Source organism: Engystomops pustulosus, chromosome 6 (genome assembly GCF_040894005.1).
Source record: "Engystomops pustulosus chromosome 6, aEngPut4.maternal, whole genome shotgun sequence".
Lineage (NCBI taxonomy): Eukaryota > Metazoa > Chordata > Amphibia > Anura > Leptodactylidae > Engystomops > Engystomops pustulosus.
In genome coordinates, this window is record NC_092416.1 from 25,812,205 (window position 1) to 25,829,980 (window position 17,776).

Below are 17,776 nucleotides of genomic sequence, written 5' to 3' on the forward strand. Positions count from 1 at the left end.
GTTCGCTAGCCGGGATGTCTTCTCCCACAGAAGAGCCGCGGGACCTGGCAATACTCCCGTCAGGGGAGACGGTGGGGGTGGCGCCCTGGATCATGCCCGGCCCATGGATGGCAATGGGACTCGTACTCACGATTACCGTGGATGGGGCATTCACGTGGGTCACCGCCCGGGGACTCGCAGCCAAGGAAGAAGAGGTATTCGGGGATTCCGGCCACTCGTCGTCCTCATACAGGTCGTCATACGGTGGGTAGCGGTCCTCATCGGAGTCGGGGATCCGGATCACGCCAGCCGCCCATGGTCCTCGGGGGCCCCTCCTGCAGGGAGAACTCAATGCACTCGCCTGGCTTCAGGTTGTGCTGGCTCTCTGGCAGATCAGGCCTCTTGACAGACCAGCGGGGAATAAATACCTCCCGTCCGGTGTAGTCTTGAGTGGCGAAGCCATAGCCACGTTGTTTGTCGAAGAACCGGACCATACCGGTGGTGCGGTTCTTTTCCACCCAGGCTCCAGCTGTAGACCGGCCGGCCATGTAGCGTTGGGCCTCCTTCTCGCGGCGTCTCTGCTCCGAGACAGCGTCTCGGAGTCTCTGGCGGGCGGCCTCACCTCGGCCTCGAGGCTGCGGAGGTGCCGTTGCTGGGGCTCGTGGCTCCGGTGCAGACTCGGATCTCCGTGGTGGTCAGGCAGGTGCCGGAACAGGAGCGGGAGCAGCCGGAGGATCAGGAACCGTCACAGCAGGGCTAGCAGGCCGAACAGCAGGGACAGTAGGCCTCGGAGCAGGTGGCACGGCAGCAGTAGGCCCAGGCGCTGGCTCAACAGGAGTCGGGGCCTCCCCACGTGGCGCCTCCACGTGGGCCTGCGGTACCGGTATGGTAACCGGGATAGGTACGAGGAACCGCCCGGGTGGTACTTGATACTCCGTCACCGTCTGGACATACCTCCGGGTGACGAATGCTCGGGTCAGTCCTCGATGCAGCCGGTGCCCAGCAAAGGGACTCCGGACCGGCTGCGCAGAGACCACCACCATGGTCTCCAACACTTCAAAGAACTCGGGACGCTCCACAGGAGGGAAGGGCGGAGGACCCCACATGATGCTGTCCTCACTATCCAAGATCAGTACGAGTTCTGGCGCTTCTCTGAGGCGGGGCAGGAAGTCCGCCTCGAGCCAGTGGGAGGAGTCCAAGTCCTTCCCGCCAAGAGCTGTGGCGGGCTCTAATTTTTCCTGCGCCACAGGAGGCGGGGTTCGCGCTATTCGCGCGTGGGCGGAGTTTGGTGAGTCATCTGGGTTTCCCGCCAGTGAAGGTTTTGGCGGGCTTGAATTATTTGCTGCGCCACAGTTTCTGAGGTAAAATCTTCAGGCGCGGCAGCGCCGGATGTAGCAGAGCTGGTACAGTTCTTGCAAGGATTAACCTCTTGAGTGCTGGAGCGGCGCTCGACAGCACGTGGCAGCAGTATAACACAGTTCACTCCAGAAACACACAATTACTTGGGCCTAAACCCGGATGGCAACAGGGTTAGGCAACACAGTCTTTTCAATAAAGGAAAGTCTTTAATGCCGGAGGTGAGGCCTGGAGACAGCCGGGGCCCGCGGTACCTGAGTGGCTGGCGGTTGCGGCCTAAGCACGCTAGTGTCACGGTGCTTGGTACGGGGGAACCGGAGGGCTGTCCTACAGCCTGGCAGGTCTCCAGCAGGGTGGTGTTGGCAAGAAATGATGAGGGAGAGGCTGCTATTGCGGATCTCCCTGGGGCAACCCCTTAATGTCCCGAGTGTGAGTCTCTGGGTGATGGACAGGGTGCCGGTGATGAAGGCAGCCGTATTAGCAGGGACCAGACGGAGACAGAAGTTGAAGAAAACAACTTACAGTTCTTTATGTGAACCGGCAGGAACCGCAGCAACGTGACTTTAACAGGTAGATGGAGTGCTGAGATGTAAGTTGGAGGGAGCCTCAGGAGATAGTTCACCAGCCTGGATGTAGAGGGCAGGCTGGGAAGGCAGCTGTGTCCTGGTAGGAAGCTTCAGCTTATCCTGTAGGGCTTCAGGTATCACCTTTAAAGGTAAGATGATACCCCTTTTCCTCACTACACTAACTCTAGTCTGATGCTCCACTCTTCAGAGGCAGGGGCTAGGCTCTTCCTGCTCTGGTATGGGCTAGACAGAGATTACTCACTCACTCACTGATCTCTAGGATTCTCCTACACTAGAATCTCTCTGAAAGAACTCTAGAACATTCTTGGCCAGGGGTTTTATTACCTCCCTTTGGTCAGGTGGTGGCTGCTCCTCCAATCACATCTCAGCTTACAGAGCACAGGATGTAACACAGATCATTGGACAATAGCATCTTGCATCATACAAAATAGTTAACTTCTGCCTTGCCAGGCAGGATTCACCACTGCAATATCCCCTATGTCCTATCAGGACCATGTAATGTGATGTGGTTACATGCAGGTGGGACGTATTCGCAAACACTCCCTCGCCATTGCATCGGCGAGGGTGTTGCAAGGGCTTGTGTGTCAGTTTTGTGATGTACAAGCCCTGAAATAATCGCAACGCCTTGCAAATCACCAGACATTGCCATTATTTTGCTCCTCAAGCCTTCTTCATGCCAAGAGGGCATGAGGGAGATGCAGACAGCGGTGCCTGTGCCCTCACTATTCATGACTGAATGTTCACAGGTTACTAAGCATTTCCACACGTGTCTGATGGTAACCGATCTATTACAATGTGCGATTTACACATTGTAATAGATGATGTGGAAAATCCCCATATACTGCCATACTGTAGTATACTGTAGTATGGCAGTATATGGTAGGATTAATCAGACAACCTAGGGTTAAAGTACCCTTGATGATCTGAAAAATTGTAAAAAAAATAAAATAAACAAAGCCCATAAATATTCAAATCACCTCTTTGCCTAGAACTGATATAAATATAAATAAACAGTAAAAATCATGAACACATTAGGTATCACCGCGTCCAAAAATGTCCAATCTATCAAAATATAATAACAGTTATTCCCAGAGTTTAACTCCGTAACGGAAAATAGCGTCCAAGTCAAAAAATGCCACTTTTTTGCCATTTTGCAAAATATTAAAGATGTAATAAAAATTGATCAAAAGGTCTTACAGTCCTAAAAATGGTAGCATTGAAAATGGCATCTCATTTCGCAAAAATTACCCCAACCACAACCACGTGCACTGAAGTATGAAAAAGTTCTTAGCGCCAGAAGATTCATTTTTGTAAATGTATGAAAACATTATAAAAACCTACAAATTTGGTATCCCATCACACAGCTCTGTACATGGAGAAATATAAAAAGCTCAGGATTGAAAAATGCAAAAATTAAACGGGCCATTAATGATGCAGGATTAAACTAATGTCTCTAACTCCGCACCAGACTGAGGCTGCATTCACATGAACGTATGGGGGACATATATACGGCCGATATACGTCCCCCATACACTTCTATGGGCTCACGGCCCTGTACGGGAGCGTTACGGTACAGCACACGTGCGGCACCATACTGTTCCGTAGCCCATAGAAAGATGGGACATGTCCCATCTTTCTATGTGATACGGCGCCGGGTGCTGTATATCCCTATGGAGAGCAGCGGGGGGGAGCTGTGCTCATCCCCTGCTCCTCTCCCCTGCACCGGTGTATGCCCGCCGTACTACGTTACAGCGGGCATACATCGTGTGAATGTAGCTTATTGCTCACCATACAGATGGTGCCAAGAAGCAGATGGGCACGTGTGGGCATTCTTGAGGACACTATTGCATATTGCATGTATACACATCGAGGTGCGGTCACACGCACCACTAGGGTAGTGTTTACACACGTAACACTAGCGCATGAGCGAATGCCTCGGCCCCATCTCATTTGCATTTCCATGTGATTGCTTACTGTTCACATGCTTTCATTGGAAACGCAAATGCGATTGAGCCAAGACGCGCCCAATACACTAGCGTTGCATTTGTAAATGTAGCTAGTGGTACATGTAACCGCACTCTGAGTCTTTCAAAAATTATGTGATCACCAGCTTTGAAAGAAAACAATCACTGAACAGCGAGAAGGGGGTGTGGCTAGGGGGTGTGGCCAAGGGCGTGGTTAATGTCCCTCTTTCTATTTGTGAAAAGTTGGGAGGTATGCTAAATGATGGATACATCTGGTGCCCAACAAGCCCTATAAACTATTGAGGTGTCTTTTCCTAAAAAGGAGTCTGGTATTTTGCCTGCAGGACATCTACGAGGGAAGATCCTTACAGAACCTCCAACACAAAAGTAGGCCCATCCTTAGTTTGCATGTATCCAGCAGTATATATCCAATAACTATTATCTATACTGTAATTGAAAACTAATTTCCAGAATATAATTTACCTCCTGGTGTCCCAAGGAGAAGTTTCTATCCCTATATATGATATTAAGTGTGGGCATAAATGGCTGGTCGGGCACCTACCAGGACACAGAAGGAGCGGTGAGTTAGTTCGCTCTGGATCAGCAAATGTTTTTGGACCCCGTTGGATGAATTGCATAGTGTTATATCTATGTCTGTGTATAGGACAGGTACACTATTGGTCACATGACCCCTTGAATGGAGAAGTCATGTGAGGAGTTAACACCCACAATCTCAGTTATCACTGACTGTAGGTGTCACAGCAGGATGTCACCTGCTGTTTATGGTCATGTCTCCGGTGTCATGACCGCACCTTAATGTTGTGTCGCTGGGAAGTTCCGGCTCCGATATCCTATTAAGGAAGGGGTTAAGGTTCAACTTAATGTACCAGCAGGTCAGGAAGGTTAATACCTCTCACAAGGCTTCTTGACCCTGTGGGATATTCTGTAAGAACATTGCCTAAGAACATAGTTGGGTGCATTTTCTCCATTATCCACTATGAAAATTAAAAATTCTTGCTAAATTAACGCAATAGGGCACATTTACTAAGGGAGCGTGGACCGCATTTTCGTCGGGTTTCCTGACGATTTCCGTTTTGCGCTGCATTTAACAGGGGTTTTTGGTGCACGCGATCAGATTTTCTTGCGACGCAAATCGGGGGGCATGTTGGTCGGATAACCCGATGGATATGAACTAAGTGCAGGATTTAAAAATCAAATTGTGTCGCACGATATGCACTCACATACACCGGGAAGAAGAAGGTGAACTCCGGCGGACCTGAGCATGCAGGATCTTGAGTGCACTTGGGTGAGTCGTGCCGGACTTCATCTTCGTCGGACCATCCGAATCGGGGATTGCGACAGGACGGGTAATGTGCCCCATTATTTTCAATTCTTATGGCCCATTATTGAAAACTTCTATGAAACTATTGTGGGGGTCAAAATAATCACTATGACCCTACACCCCACCTTTCCACATAAGTAAAAATGGAAAAGTTGTGTCAGCTAATGCCTGTCCCTAACTCCACCCACTAACATCACACAAAGTATAAGAGTCCCCCCTTAGTAATGGGCCGCACATTATATAATCCCCTAGGGAGGGCCAACACAGCATAGTTCTTTTATAGCTACCCTCCAAAACTATAGTCCTCTCATTCTACGTCAACATTGTAGCCCCCCCAACATTTACCACCTACTATTATGCCAGAAGCTGGCAGGCAGCATGATGTCACCACATCATACCTTCCATGGTTCCTGTCATCCTTAGAGGGTCACACAGCACCGGTAGGTCAGTGGAGCAGGGACGTCATTACTATAAACACTATCTGCATCCAGATAAAGTTGATATCTAGGATATTACGCCAGCGCAGATTTTCCATCTGGAAAATCTTCCTCGTGAACAAGTCCATAAAAATTTCATAAGGAAAATTCCTTCTCTCTTGTTATGTAAATAAGCAATTACTTTTATTGCCCTGTTGCGACACTTTGGGAAGGAAGCAGATGCCCTTTGTACATTGATATAAACGTTACCTAAGTTCTGTTTAGAGATGGTTATCATAAATGTGATAAAATTACAGGACTATATATGAACTTTGAGATGTTACTGTTGTCTATCTTAGACGACGGAACTACAGGAGAAGAACATCCATTGTCTTGGGAGCAAAGAAGAAAGAAAACATTCCAATAGATGAATCAAAATCCAAATTCCTGTGGGCCTCATGAAAGTTCTGGGAATCCAATGTCGTCTTCTCGATATGACGAACCTCCTCCATCTTATTCTGAATGCATCCAGCTTCCAACTTGGACTCCACAAGCTGTCAACCCAAGCTCAAGTATCCCTACAGCCCCAGTGTTCCCTCAAGATTTACACCCACCTTCTTCAGCTCCACCATCAAACACGACCTACGTGAGTGTGCCGTACCCAGTTCAACAACCAACACCCATCAACGGACGCTCATCAAATGATGTTGTCACCAGACCTCCGACCTGGACACCTGTGCCTGTCCCAAGAACCAACGATTACATGGCCCAATCCATCGTCAGCCTCTTCTTATGTTGTCCACTTGGATTTGTGGCTCTTCTATATTCATGTCAAGTAAGTGTGTTGTGGGAGATGGGATGGTGATGGTCAAGCTCGGGCTTGTAGGGGGTTAAATCTGTAAGACATTTTTGCATTTTTTCACGGTGTGTAGATGATATTTCCAGGCAATGAAATGTTCCTATACTTGTGTCATTTCATTGATGTCACTATTGACACACTTCCTCATCTACGGTGACTTTGTAGGGAGTCTACATCTCTCTAATACTGTTGAGTAGAGGTGTTGGACTTGTGAAATCCTCTAAAAATCTCTCACTGCAGGAAAGATAAAAAATCGATGTTTTTCACATTTTGAATGTTATTTTTCTATCCTATACAAAAAACGTGGCTACATTTTGTCTTTTGTTTTATAGACCAGATCGTCCGTAGAAGAAGGAGACCTGGAAAGGGCAGCCAAGACGTCACGTACAGCACTCATCCTGAACAGGATTTCGCGGTTTGGGGTCATATTCATTTTGTTAATTCCAGTGTTAATATTCTTTGTGGTCACGAATAATATGAAATCTAAAGATCCTTGGCATCCTTGGCCCTAAGACTAAGTTCTCGTCTTCATCCCGACATCCTCTTGTGATATGAGTGAAACCTTCTCAGGCTGGACATTGCAGATCTTGGTTGTGTCATATGGGACTAGTGGAAACCAAAGCCAGGGGTGAACTATGAGGACCCTACATACAGACCCCCTTGTAAATCTGGAACCAAAGTCACTTGGTGCAAAGAGGACATGCTACGGAGGTGTCCAGAACCTCCATCTCATAGAATCAGCCTGACAATGGAGATAATTCCACTCCGAGGAGACTCTGTGTGAGCCGTGTGGTTATGACATGACCACCATCACCTTCTCTATCCTCTGAACTTCTCTGTGGGATCGGTTTTATAGTTTACCTTTGTCGCCTTGGCATAAGCTAAAGGGTTCATGCACTTTACCGTGATGTTTTTTTTAGACATTTGCACTATTTTCTAATGGTTCATAATGTGTTAATTCTATTATACTGTAATTTTGCACTTTTTGAAAGATATTTAAGATTCAGGACCCATAAGAAGGGATCCACTTGAGATATTGACCATTAGTAGGGTTGGATTTTTAGAGGGAAAATTTTCCCTCCTTGTGGAGAAGTAGAATTTCTGTCAGGTGAGTGACAGATTATGATTGGGCGGGCAGATCAGCCTATCAGAGTTTGAGTTTATTCTTCTCAATAAGAGTATTTAACCCCTTAAGGACGGAGGGTTTTTCGGCTCATTTCTCGCTCTCCAACTTCAAAAATCCATAACTTTTTCATTTTTCTGTGTACAGACCTGTGTGAGGGCTTATTTTGTGCGTAACAAATTTTACTTTCCCATAATGTTATTTATTTTAACATGCCGTGTACTGCGAAGCTGAAAAAAAATTCCAAATGTGGAAAAATTGAAAAAAAAACGCACGTGCGTCACGTTCTTGTGGGCTCAGTTTTTACGACTTTCACTCTTCGCTCCAAATAACACGCCTACTTTATTCTTTGGTTCAGTGCGATCACGGTGATACCAAATTTAGACAGGTTTTATTGTGTTTTAATACATTTTCATAAATTAAACGAATGTGTACAAAAAAGAAAAAATTTTTTGCCATTTTCTGACGCTAATAACTTTTTCATACTTTGGTGCACGGAGATGTGTGAGGGGTCATTTCTTGTGAAATGAGGCGACGTTTTCATTGCTACCATTTTGAGGTCTGTGCGACATTTTGATCATTTTTTATTTCATTTTTTATGTTATGTAAAAAGGTGTAAAAGTCGCATTTCGGACATTTGGGCGCCATTTCCCGCCTCGGAGGTCACTGCCGGCCGTAACCGTTTTTATATTTTGATAGATCGGGCATTTTGGGACGCGGCGATACCTAATATGTTTGTGATTTTTACTGTTTATTATGTTTTATACCAGTTCTAGGGAAAGGGGGGTGATTTGAACTTTTAATATTTTATTAATTTTTTTTATTTTTTAAACTTTTTTTTTCTTTTTTTTTTCACTATCTTTTAGACCATCTAGGGTACATTAACCCTAGATGGTCAGATCACTCCTACCATATACTGCAATAGTTCTGTATAATACTTCTGTATTGCAATATATGGCATTTTTGCAGCACATTCATTACAATGAGCCACTGGCTCATTGTAACGAATCTGCAGCTGCCAGATAGCCTCGTGTCAAAAGAAGACACGAGGCTACCATGGCAACCGATCGCCGCCCCCCGATGACGTTCGGGGGCGTGGCGATCGAAAAAAAGATGGCGGCGCCCGCGCGTTATTAGCGGTGGGGGTTTTATGCATTATGCAAAAACCCCCACCTCTGTATGAAGAGGACTCAGCCCGTGAGCCCTCTTCATACATCCCTTATACCTCTGCGCCGTAGAGCTACGGCGCAGAGCGTTAAGGGGTTAATAGTACCGTAATATTATATGTATTTATTGTTTAGTTATGATGACTGTGGCCAAAATTATTCAGTTTAATTTTCCAAAAACTTTGCGCAAATGGAGTCACAGAACCACAAGACTAATGTGATCCGAAAGATGAGACTGGTTTCAGATTTATAGGCCTGAGGTTCCCAACCTACCCCCCGACCGCTCTCTGTCCCAACGCGCCCAAAGTGGTGTGCGGGTTGGAGAGGTCCGAACACTGGCGGGGAGGGGGAGATTCCACATGAACACACTGGGGCAGATTTACTTACCCGGTCCATTTGCGATCCAGTGGCGGATTCACTAAGATAGTGCACCCGATGTCCACCAGGTGTCGCTGCTGCGCTGAATTCCGTCGGAGTTCACTGAAGTTCACCGTCCTATCATGGGTGCAGGTAAGCGCGTGTCAAGCGACACTTTTTTTTTTAAAAATGTGGCGGTTTTTCCAAATCCGTCGGGTTTTCCTACGGCCACGTCCCCCTATTTCGGTCGCGTGCATGCCGGCGCCAATGCACCACAATCCGCGTGTGCCGAAATCCTGGGGCAATTCAGGGAAAATCGGCGCAAATCGGAAATATTCGGATAACCCTTTGGAAAAACGCGATTCGGGCCCTTAGTAAATGACCCCCACTATGTTTAGCCAGAAAAGTAGTGGTCTTAAAATAGATGGGTCAGCATTTATCACCTGTTCTACTTGGAGGAAACCAGTAAATACACTAATTCCATATCTAAAATTATTACTTCTTCATAGAGTTTCCCCATTGTAATATGGGATATATATTTTCTCTCTTGCAATAATGGATATGTATGTAATCCTAGTGTGTACATCACCTTTATTGCATGTGTCTTATGTAACTTTATTGCTATTACTGTCATGTGAAATTTTCATATGTGATAATAAACTGAATTTTAAAAAAGAATGTGATGAAATAACAGGACTATATATGAACTTCGAGATGTTACAGCTGTCAGTACTTAGAGGACGGAGCTATAGGAGAAGAACATCCATTGTCTTGGGAGCAAAATAGAAATAAACCAAGAAATGGATCAACATCCAAATTTTGGGTCTCATGAGAGATCTGGGGATCTAACATCATCTTCTCAGTGTGACACGTCTCCTCCATCTTACTCCCAATGCACCGAGCTGCCATCTGTGACTCCATCAAACTTCAATCCAAGCTCAAGTATTCCTACAGCCCCAGTGTTCCCTCAAGATTTTCATCCACCTTCCTCAGCTCCACCACCAAGCATGGCCTACTATGCGAGGGCACCATACCCAATTCAACAGCCGACAACCATCAATGGGTTCCAAGCAAATGAAGTCGTCTACAGAGCCCCAACCTGGGCACCTGTCCAAAGAACCAACGATTACATGGTCTTCTCCATCGTCAGCCTCTTCTTATGTTGTCCACTTGGGTTTGTGGCTCTTCTATATTCATTACAAGTAAGTGCGGTATGGGAGATGGTGGTGGTGGTGGTCGTGCCCGGACCTTGTAGGGGACAGATTTATATTCAAAAGGCATTTCAATTTACTCATATATATTTTCCACAGTGTGTAGATCACAGGTCAGCAGCCTTGTATTATATGGCCTGTCCCCCTGCCCCTATACTGAGCAGTATACAGGATACAGTATGAAGGCAAGGTACTCTGATACTCACCTTTCCTCACTCCAACTCTATGCACAGCCCCCATCATTTTATTTGCTTTAGCAGCAGACGCCTGGCACTGATCACTAAAATTGAGTTTACTATCCACCAATATCCCCAAGTCCTTATCTCCATCAGTTTTACCAAGAAATTTAACATATTATAACACATACATAACACATATTTATAAATTTCATTTCCTTGACCCAAATGCATAACCTTACATTTATCAACATTAAACATCATCTGCCTTTGGTCAACCCCCGCCTCCAGTTTCCACAAATCCCTCTGTAATGTTATACTATCTTCCTCTGTATTACCGTAATTACTTTAGTATCATCTTCAAATATTAAAACTCGACTTTGTAAATCCTCTATGAGGTCATTAATAAAAATATTAAAAAGAAGTGGCCTCAATACTGACCCCTGTGACCCCCCCACTGGTAACGTCAACCCAATCTGAGAATGCGCCATCAATGACGACCCTCTGTTTTCTATTACTCAGCCAATTACCCAAATACACAGATTTTCTCCTAGTCCCAGCAGTCTCATTTTATGTACCAACCTTTTATGCAGCACTGTATCAAATGCCTTGGAAAAGTCCAGATATACAACATCTACAGCCTCCCCCCGGTCCAGTCTAGAACTTACTTCCTCATAGAAGCCAATCAGACAGGACTGATCTCCCACAAACCTCATGCTGGGTAATAAGGTTACGTACATTCAGATACTCCAGGATAGCATTTCTAACAAACCCCTCAAATAATTTACCAACAACTGAAGTTAGACTCACAGGTCTGTAGTACCCTGGTTGCTTTTTGACCCTTTTTTAAATACCGGCACCACATTTGCTATGTGTCAGCCCTGTCCTCAAGGAATCTTCAGCTATTAGAAGTAATGATCTATCTATTACAGTACATAATTAATGCAGTACCGGAGGTGTATACCATCTGGACCTGATATTTTGTCTCTGTTAGTGGTGTTGAGGTTACGCCATAGATTTTCCTGGGTTAAGTAGCTGACATTTAATTTACATTATTCCTCATCATGTCATTTTCTATGGGACTTTCCTTGGTAAAGACAGTTGAGTAAGCGGCATTCAGTAGATTAGCCCTTTCCTCACCCCTCTCCACCATGACCCTCAAGTTGTTTTGTATCCATATGGTCCATGGTGTTGAGTAACACAAGTTTTAGCACCCTTGAGCGTCTATATCCTCTTTGATATGCGCATCTGTCACTTCAACAAGAAATAAAGACACCACCCGATCATATGTTTCAGCATATCCCTCCTTGTGCATCCAACATGCAACTTGCCAATCGATCTACAGCACCACCAGGAGCATTGATCATGGTCAATCCTCATTTTGCTAATACAGTCTCTAATTCTCATAGACAAATTTGGGTGTTGGGCTTGTGAAACCCCGTTTAAGAGCAGGCCGGGTCAGTCCATGTTTTGGTCAATGGTCAGACCAGGGATTAGGATTGAGCATCACATGACTTGATAATTTGTTGAGTTTCATAAAAGTAAGTTACGAAATACTCAAATTCTATGAATGGCCGCTGTACGGGTATTAGTGCTTGTTCAGAAGACTGTTGATATATTTCCTTTTAAGGGGCTATTTATAGAGATTCTCCGGTTCTCCATCACATGGAATTGATGTATATGGGGGAAGGGCATGATGGGTGACCATCAGGGGCGTAACTTTAGGGAGTGCAGAGGGTGCAATCACAACCGGGCACAGAAGGTTTAGGGGGCCCATAAGGTGTCACTTTCCCATATGATAAGACTAGTACTATAAACCATACATTATAGTCGGGGGCCTGGCACAGACTTTGCACTGGGGCCCATCAGCTTCTAGTTACGCCACTGGTAAGCATACCCTAGTAACCTACTGTTAAAGCTACTAAATCTATGTTGCCCATCACAACCTCTAAGAGTGCAGCTCTCATTTCATATTTCATTACATAAAATGAAAGTTAAGCTGTGATTGGTTCTTATGGTCAACAAAGATTGTTTTGTTCTCTGCCCTATGGAATTTAACCTCTTAACCTTACTGAACGTCAAATCAAAAGGAGTGTAATGTTATTACCTAAATCTCTTGGTAGTGCAAGCTTTAGGTCTTATAACTTTATAATGACTCTACAGTCATTATATCTCTGCCTGGAAGAAAGATAGAAAAAAAATTATAAAATGTTGATTTTCTGCTCTATACAAAAACAAGGCAACATTTTTTTGTTTTTGTTTTATAGACCAGATCGTCTGTCAAAGAAGGAGACCTGGAAGGGGCAGCCAAGACGTCACGTACAGCGCTCATCCTGAACCGGATTTCACTGCTCGGACTCCTATTCATCTTCTTCATTCCACTAATAATATTCTTAGTGGTGAGGAATCATATTCACTCTAATCATCCGTGGAATAGGTCGCCCTAAGACAAGGGAGTGATCTGTGCGGACCCTACATTCATCTACCGCAAACTTCAGCTGCTGTTATTAGCTGTCACTGGTGGAGAAGCTGCAGAGGTGTTCGGGATTTCATATACAGGCGGTCCCATACTAAAAGACACCCGACTTACAGACGATCCATATTTAAAGACGGACCCCTCTACCCCACTCTGGATGCTTTAGTATAGTCCCAGACTAAAATGATCAGCTGTAAGGTGTCTGTAATGAAGCTTTATTGATAATCCTTGGTCCAATTACAGCAAAATATGTTAATACTCCAATTAATACAATTATAAAATATTTATAAGTTATATTTGTAAGTTTCGACTTACATACAAATTCAACTTAAGAACAAACCTATGGACCCTATCTTGTACGTAAAGCGGGGACTGCCTGCATTTGAGGTTGTGTTGAGATTGTTTATGTTGCATATATTTATATCTCTTTTTTGTAACCATAATTGTATTAGTAGTTTATAGTAATCTTTTCCATATTTATTCTTTGATAAGGATGGTCGTGGCCAAACTTATTCTATTTATGTCTAATTTATTCCTTTAGTAATGCAAATTTAGTGTACAAGGTGCCACAAATAACTGGTCTGCATCTTTTTCTACTCCAGTTGTGCAAAATGTTTTGATCAAATGGTTTTTTATGCTCGCCCCTCCTGCAAGTGAGGGGGGGGGGGGAATATTTTTTTCTGGCGAGAAGCCCTGTTGCAATTCGCTCCAGTCCCCTTGGAACATTTTTCTTTTAATAAAAATATTTTTAAAAGGTTGTCTGTGTTTTTTAACATTCATTTCAACTTTTCAACTTGTTAATGTTGCTGTCACTCTTTAGGAAGGTTTTAGTGTCAGTTGTACCCTCTACCACTAGAGGTGCTTTGAAGAGTTGGGTAAATCCAGTACCTCACTATTTTAGATCGTAAAGTGCAGGGGTTGCTGCAGATTGGTATTATTAGGCTGAGAAAGACCCAAAAATGGGTTTTCCCACCCAAGTAATATGAGGCTGTAATCTACGATTTCTGTCGCACGAAAGCCGGCGCCGCTGCGCCAAAACGGATTGCGTGCGCCAAAATCACGGGGCAATTCAGGGCAAATCGGAAATCGTCGGGTAACCCGACGAAAGTGCGCGAGTCGGACCCTTAGTAAATGAGCCCCAGTGACTCGATAGAATCGCACCCCCCTGTTTAAGGGGCACTAAAAAAAAAAATTAGTGCACAACTCCAGAGCAGTGCAGGAGGCAACAGATTCATGAAGAACGTGCAACACAATTCCTGAATGTGGCGCCCCCTGCAGACTTCACAGGCAAACAGTTTATATGGTTTGTGAAAAATTATGGGCCATTGTTTTTCAACCAAAATTGTTCTTATCAGTGAAAAGGGTCAACACAAAAATGGAAAGAGAGAAAAAGACAAAAAAAGAGGCGAAAAACAGATGGGGGCAGATTTACTTACCCGGTCCATTTGCGATCCAGCGGCGCATTCTCTGCGGTGGATTCGGGCCCGGCTGGGATTCACTAAGGCAGTTCCTCTGACGTCCTGCGCTAAAGTTCCCCGAGGCCCGCACTGAAGTACACCGGCCTATTCCTGGTGCAGGTAAGCGCGAGTCCCGCGACACTTTTTTTTTTTAAATGCGTCGGTTTTTCCGAATCCGTTGGGTTTTCGTTCGGCCACGCCCCCCGATTTCCGTTGCATGCATGCCAGCGCCGATGCGCCACAATCCGATCGCGTGCGCCAAAATCCCGGGGCAATTCAGGGAAAATCGGGGCAAATCGGAAATATTCGGGTAACACGTCGGGAAAACGCAAATCGAGCCCTTAGAAAATTACCCCCATGGAGTTCACAGAAAGTGCATTGTCTGACGATAATGCACTAACATTGTGCGCCCGATATCCTGCATGTGTCTCTTCCCCGCTCAGGTCCCCGGAGTTCACCTTCTTCTTCCTGGCGCATGTAAGTGCTTGGTCTTGGGACACAATTAAAAGTTAAATCCTGCGCTCAGTCCGAATCATTCGGATCGTCCGACAGCACATCCCCTAATTTGTGACACATGGAAGCCGGCACCGATGCACCAAAATCCAATTGTGTGCGCCACAATCCCTATATCCCTAACTATATACTATTACAATATATACAGTTGTTTGCACCTTATGAAGAATGCTACACTAGGGGTAACTAACTATATGTTTCAGATTAGCTTGTTGCTTTTTAATGTTTTTTTTTTTATATTGTTTTAATAAAGTTTATTTCACTGCATCTCTCTTTTGGTCTGGTTTCTCCCTTCAGTGGGTTAAAGTAGACATTATAATTTGGTCAATCAGACCGGGGTTTGGTAATATTAAGGGGATATAGGAGCCATCAGCAGATGGCCAGCAGACAAATTACATTATATTATAAATAATATCTATATTATATATCCCCCACAATTGTTCAAGATTTGTCATTAAAATGGTGGGAATGTAGATGTGCGAGTCACCACTCCTCTCACCGAATGCCAGGTTCTTCTGCTTGCTATGTACTCAAAAAGCAGTTTATACCCACATACACTCACCGGCCACTTTAATAGGTACACCATGCTAGTAACGGGTTGGACCCCCTTTTGCCTTCAGAACTGCCTCAATTCTTCGTGGCATAGATACAACAAGGTGCTGGAAGCTCCTCAGAGATTTTGGTCCATATTGACATGATGGCATCACACAGTTGCCGCAGATTTGTCGGCTGCACATCCATGATGTGAATCTCCCGTTCCACCACATCCCAAAGATGCTCTATTGGATTGAGATCTGGTGACTGTGGAGGCCATTTGTGTCCAGTGACCTCATTGTCATGTTCAAGAAACCAGTCTGAGATGATTCCAGCTTTATGCCATGGCGCATTATCCTGCTGAAAGTAGCCATCAGATGTTACAGCAGGGGTCTCAAACTCAATTTACCTGGGGGCCGCTGGAGGTAGATTCTGGGTAAGGCTGGGCCGCATCAAGTTTTCCACACAAAATGCGCTTACAAAATATCATTATTCAGATTCAAATGTCATGGCGTCTCCCAGCGCAAGGAAAGCCCCGAGCTGGGAGACGTGTTTTCTCTATGAACGCGTCCTGTGCACCGAGGGGTCCCAAGCTCCTACCGCACTGAGCCCAGTCAGGGGCTCAGTGCGAAATTTGATAATATGTTCAATGATATCATTTTTAGGACTGTACGACCTTTTGATCACTTTTTATAGATTTTTTTATATTTTTCAAAATGGCAAAAAAGTGCCATTTTCGACTTTGGGCGCTATTTTCCGTAACGGGGTAAAACGCATTGTAAAAAACGTTATTATATTTTGATAGATCGGGCATTTTCGGACGCGTCGATACCTGATGTGTTTATGATTTTTACTGTTTATTTATATTTATGTCAGTTCTAGGGAAAGGGGGGTGATTTGAAATTTAATTTTTTTTTATTCTAATTTTTTTTTAAAAAACTTTTTTTTATTTTTATTTATACTATTTTTCAGACTCCCTAGGGTTCTTTAACCCTAGGTTGTCTGATCGATCCTATCATATACTGCCATACTACAGTATGGCAGTATAAGGGGATTTTCCACCTCATTCATTACAATGTGCTATCAGCACATTGTAATGAAGGGGTTAAAACGAAATAGCCTCGGGTCTTCGGAAGACCCAAGGCTACCATGGAGACGGATCGCCGCCCCCCGATGACGTCACGGGGAGCGGCGATCCCAGGTAAGATGGCGGCGCCCATGCGCCGATATCTGTTTGAGGCTGTCGGCAGCTTTGCCGGCAGCCCACGCTGTAAAAACACCCGCGATCGGTGCTAGCACCGATCGCAGGGGGGTTACCAGTAAGCCTTTGCTGCAATATGCAGCGAAGACTTATCGGCTATGGAGAGGGCTCAGCCCGTGAGCCCTCTCCATGCAGCGCGACCCGACCGGTGCTTTTCCAGGTGGGGGCCGCAAAATGTTGTCCCGCGGGCCACAGTTGGCCCGCGGGCCGCGAGTTTGAGACCCCTGTGTTACAGGGTACATTGTGCTCATAAAGGGATGGACATGGTCAGCAACAATACTCAGGTAGGCTGTGGCTTTGTACCAAGGGGCCCAAAGAGTGCCAAGAAAATATTCCCCACACCATGACACCACCACCACCAGCCTGAACCGTTGATACAAGGCAGGATGGATCCATGCTTTCATGTTGTTGACGCCAAATTCTGACCCTACCATCCGAATGTCGCAGCAGAAATCGAGACTCATCAGACCAGGCAACGTTTTTCCAATCTTCTACTGTCCAATTTCGATGAGCTTGTGCAAATTGTAGCCTCAGTTTCCTGTTCTTAGCCGAAAGGAGTGGCCCCCGGTGTGGTCTTCTGCTGCTGTAGCCCATCTTGCTCACAGTTGGACGTACTATGCGTTCAGAGATGCTCTTCTGCCTACCTTGGTTGTAATGGGTGGCGATTTGAGTCACTGTTGCCTTTCTATCAGCTCAAACCAGTCTGCCCATTCTCCTCTGACCTCTGGCATCAACAAGGCATTTCCGCCCACAGAACTGCCGCTCACTGGATGTTTTTTCTTTTTCGGACCATTCTCTGTAAACCCTAGAGATGGTTGTGCGTGAAAATCCCAGTAGATCAGCAGTTTCTGAAATACTCAGACCAGCCCTTCTGGCACCAACAACCATGCCACGTTCAAAGGCATCAAATCACCTTTCTTCTCCATACTGATGCTCGGGAGAACTGCAGGAGATTGTCTTGACCATGTCTACATGCCTAAATGCACTCAGTTGCCGCCA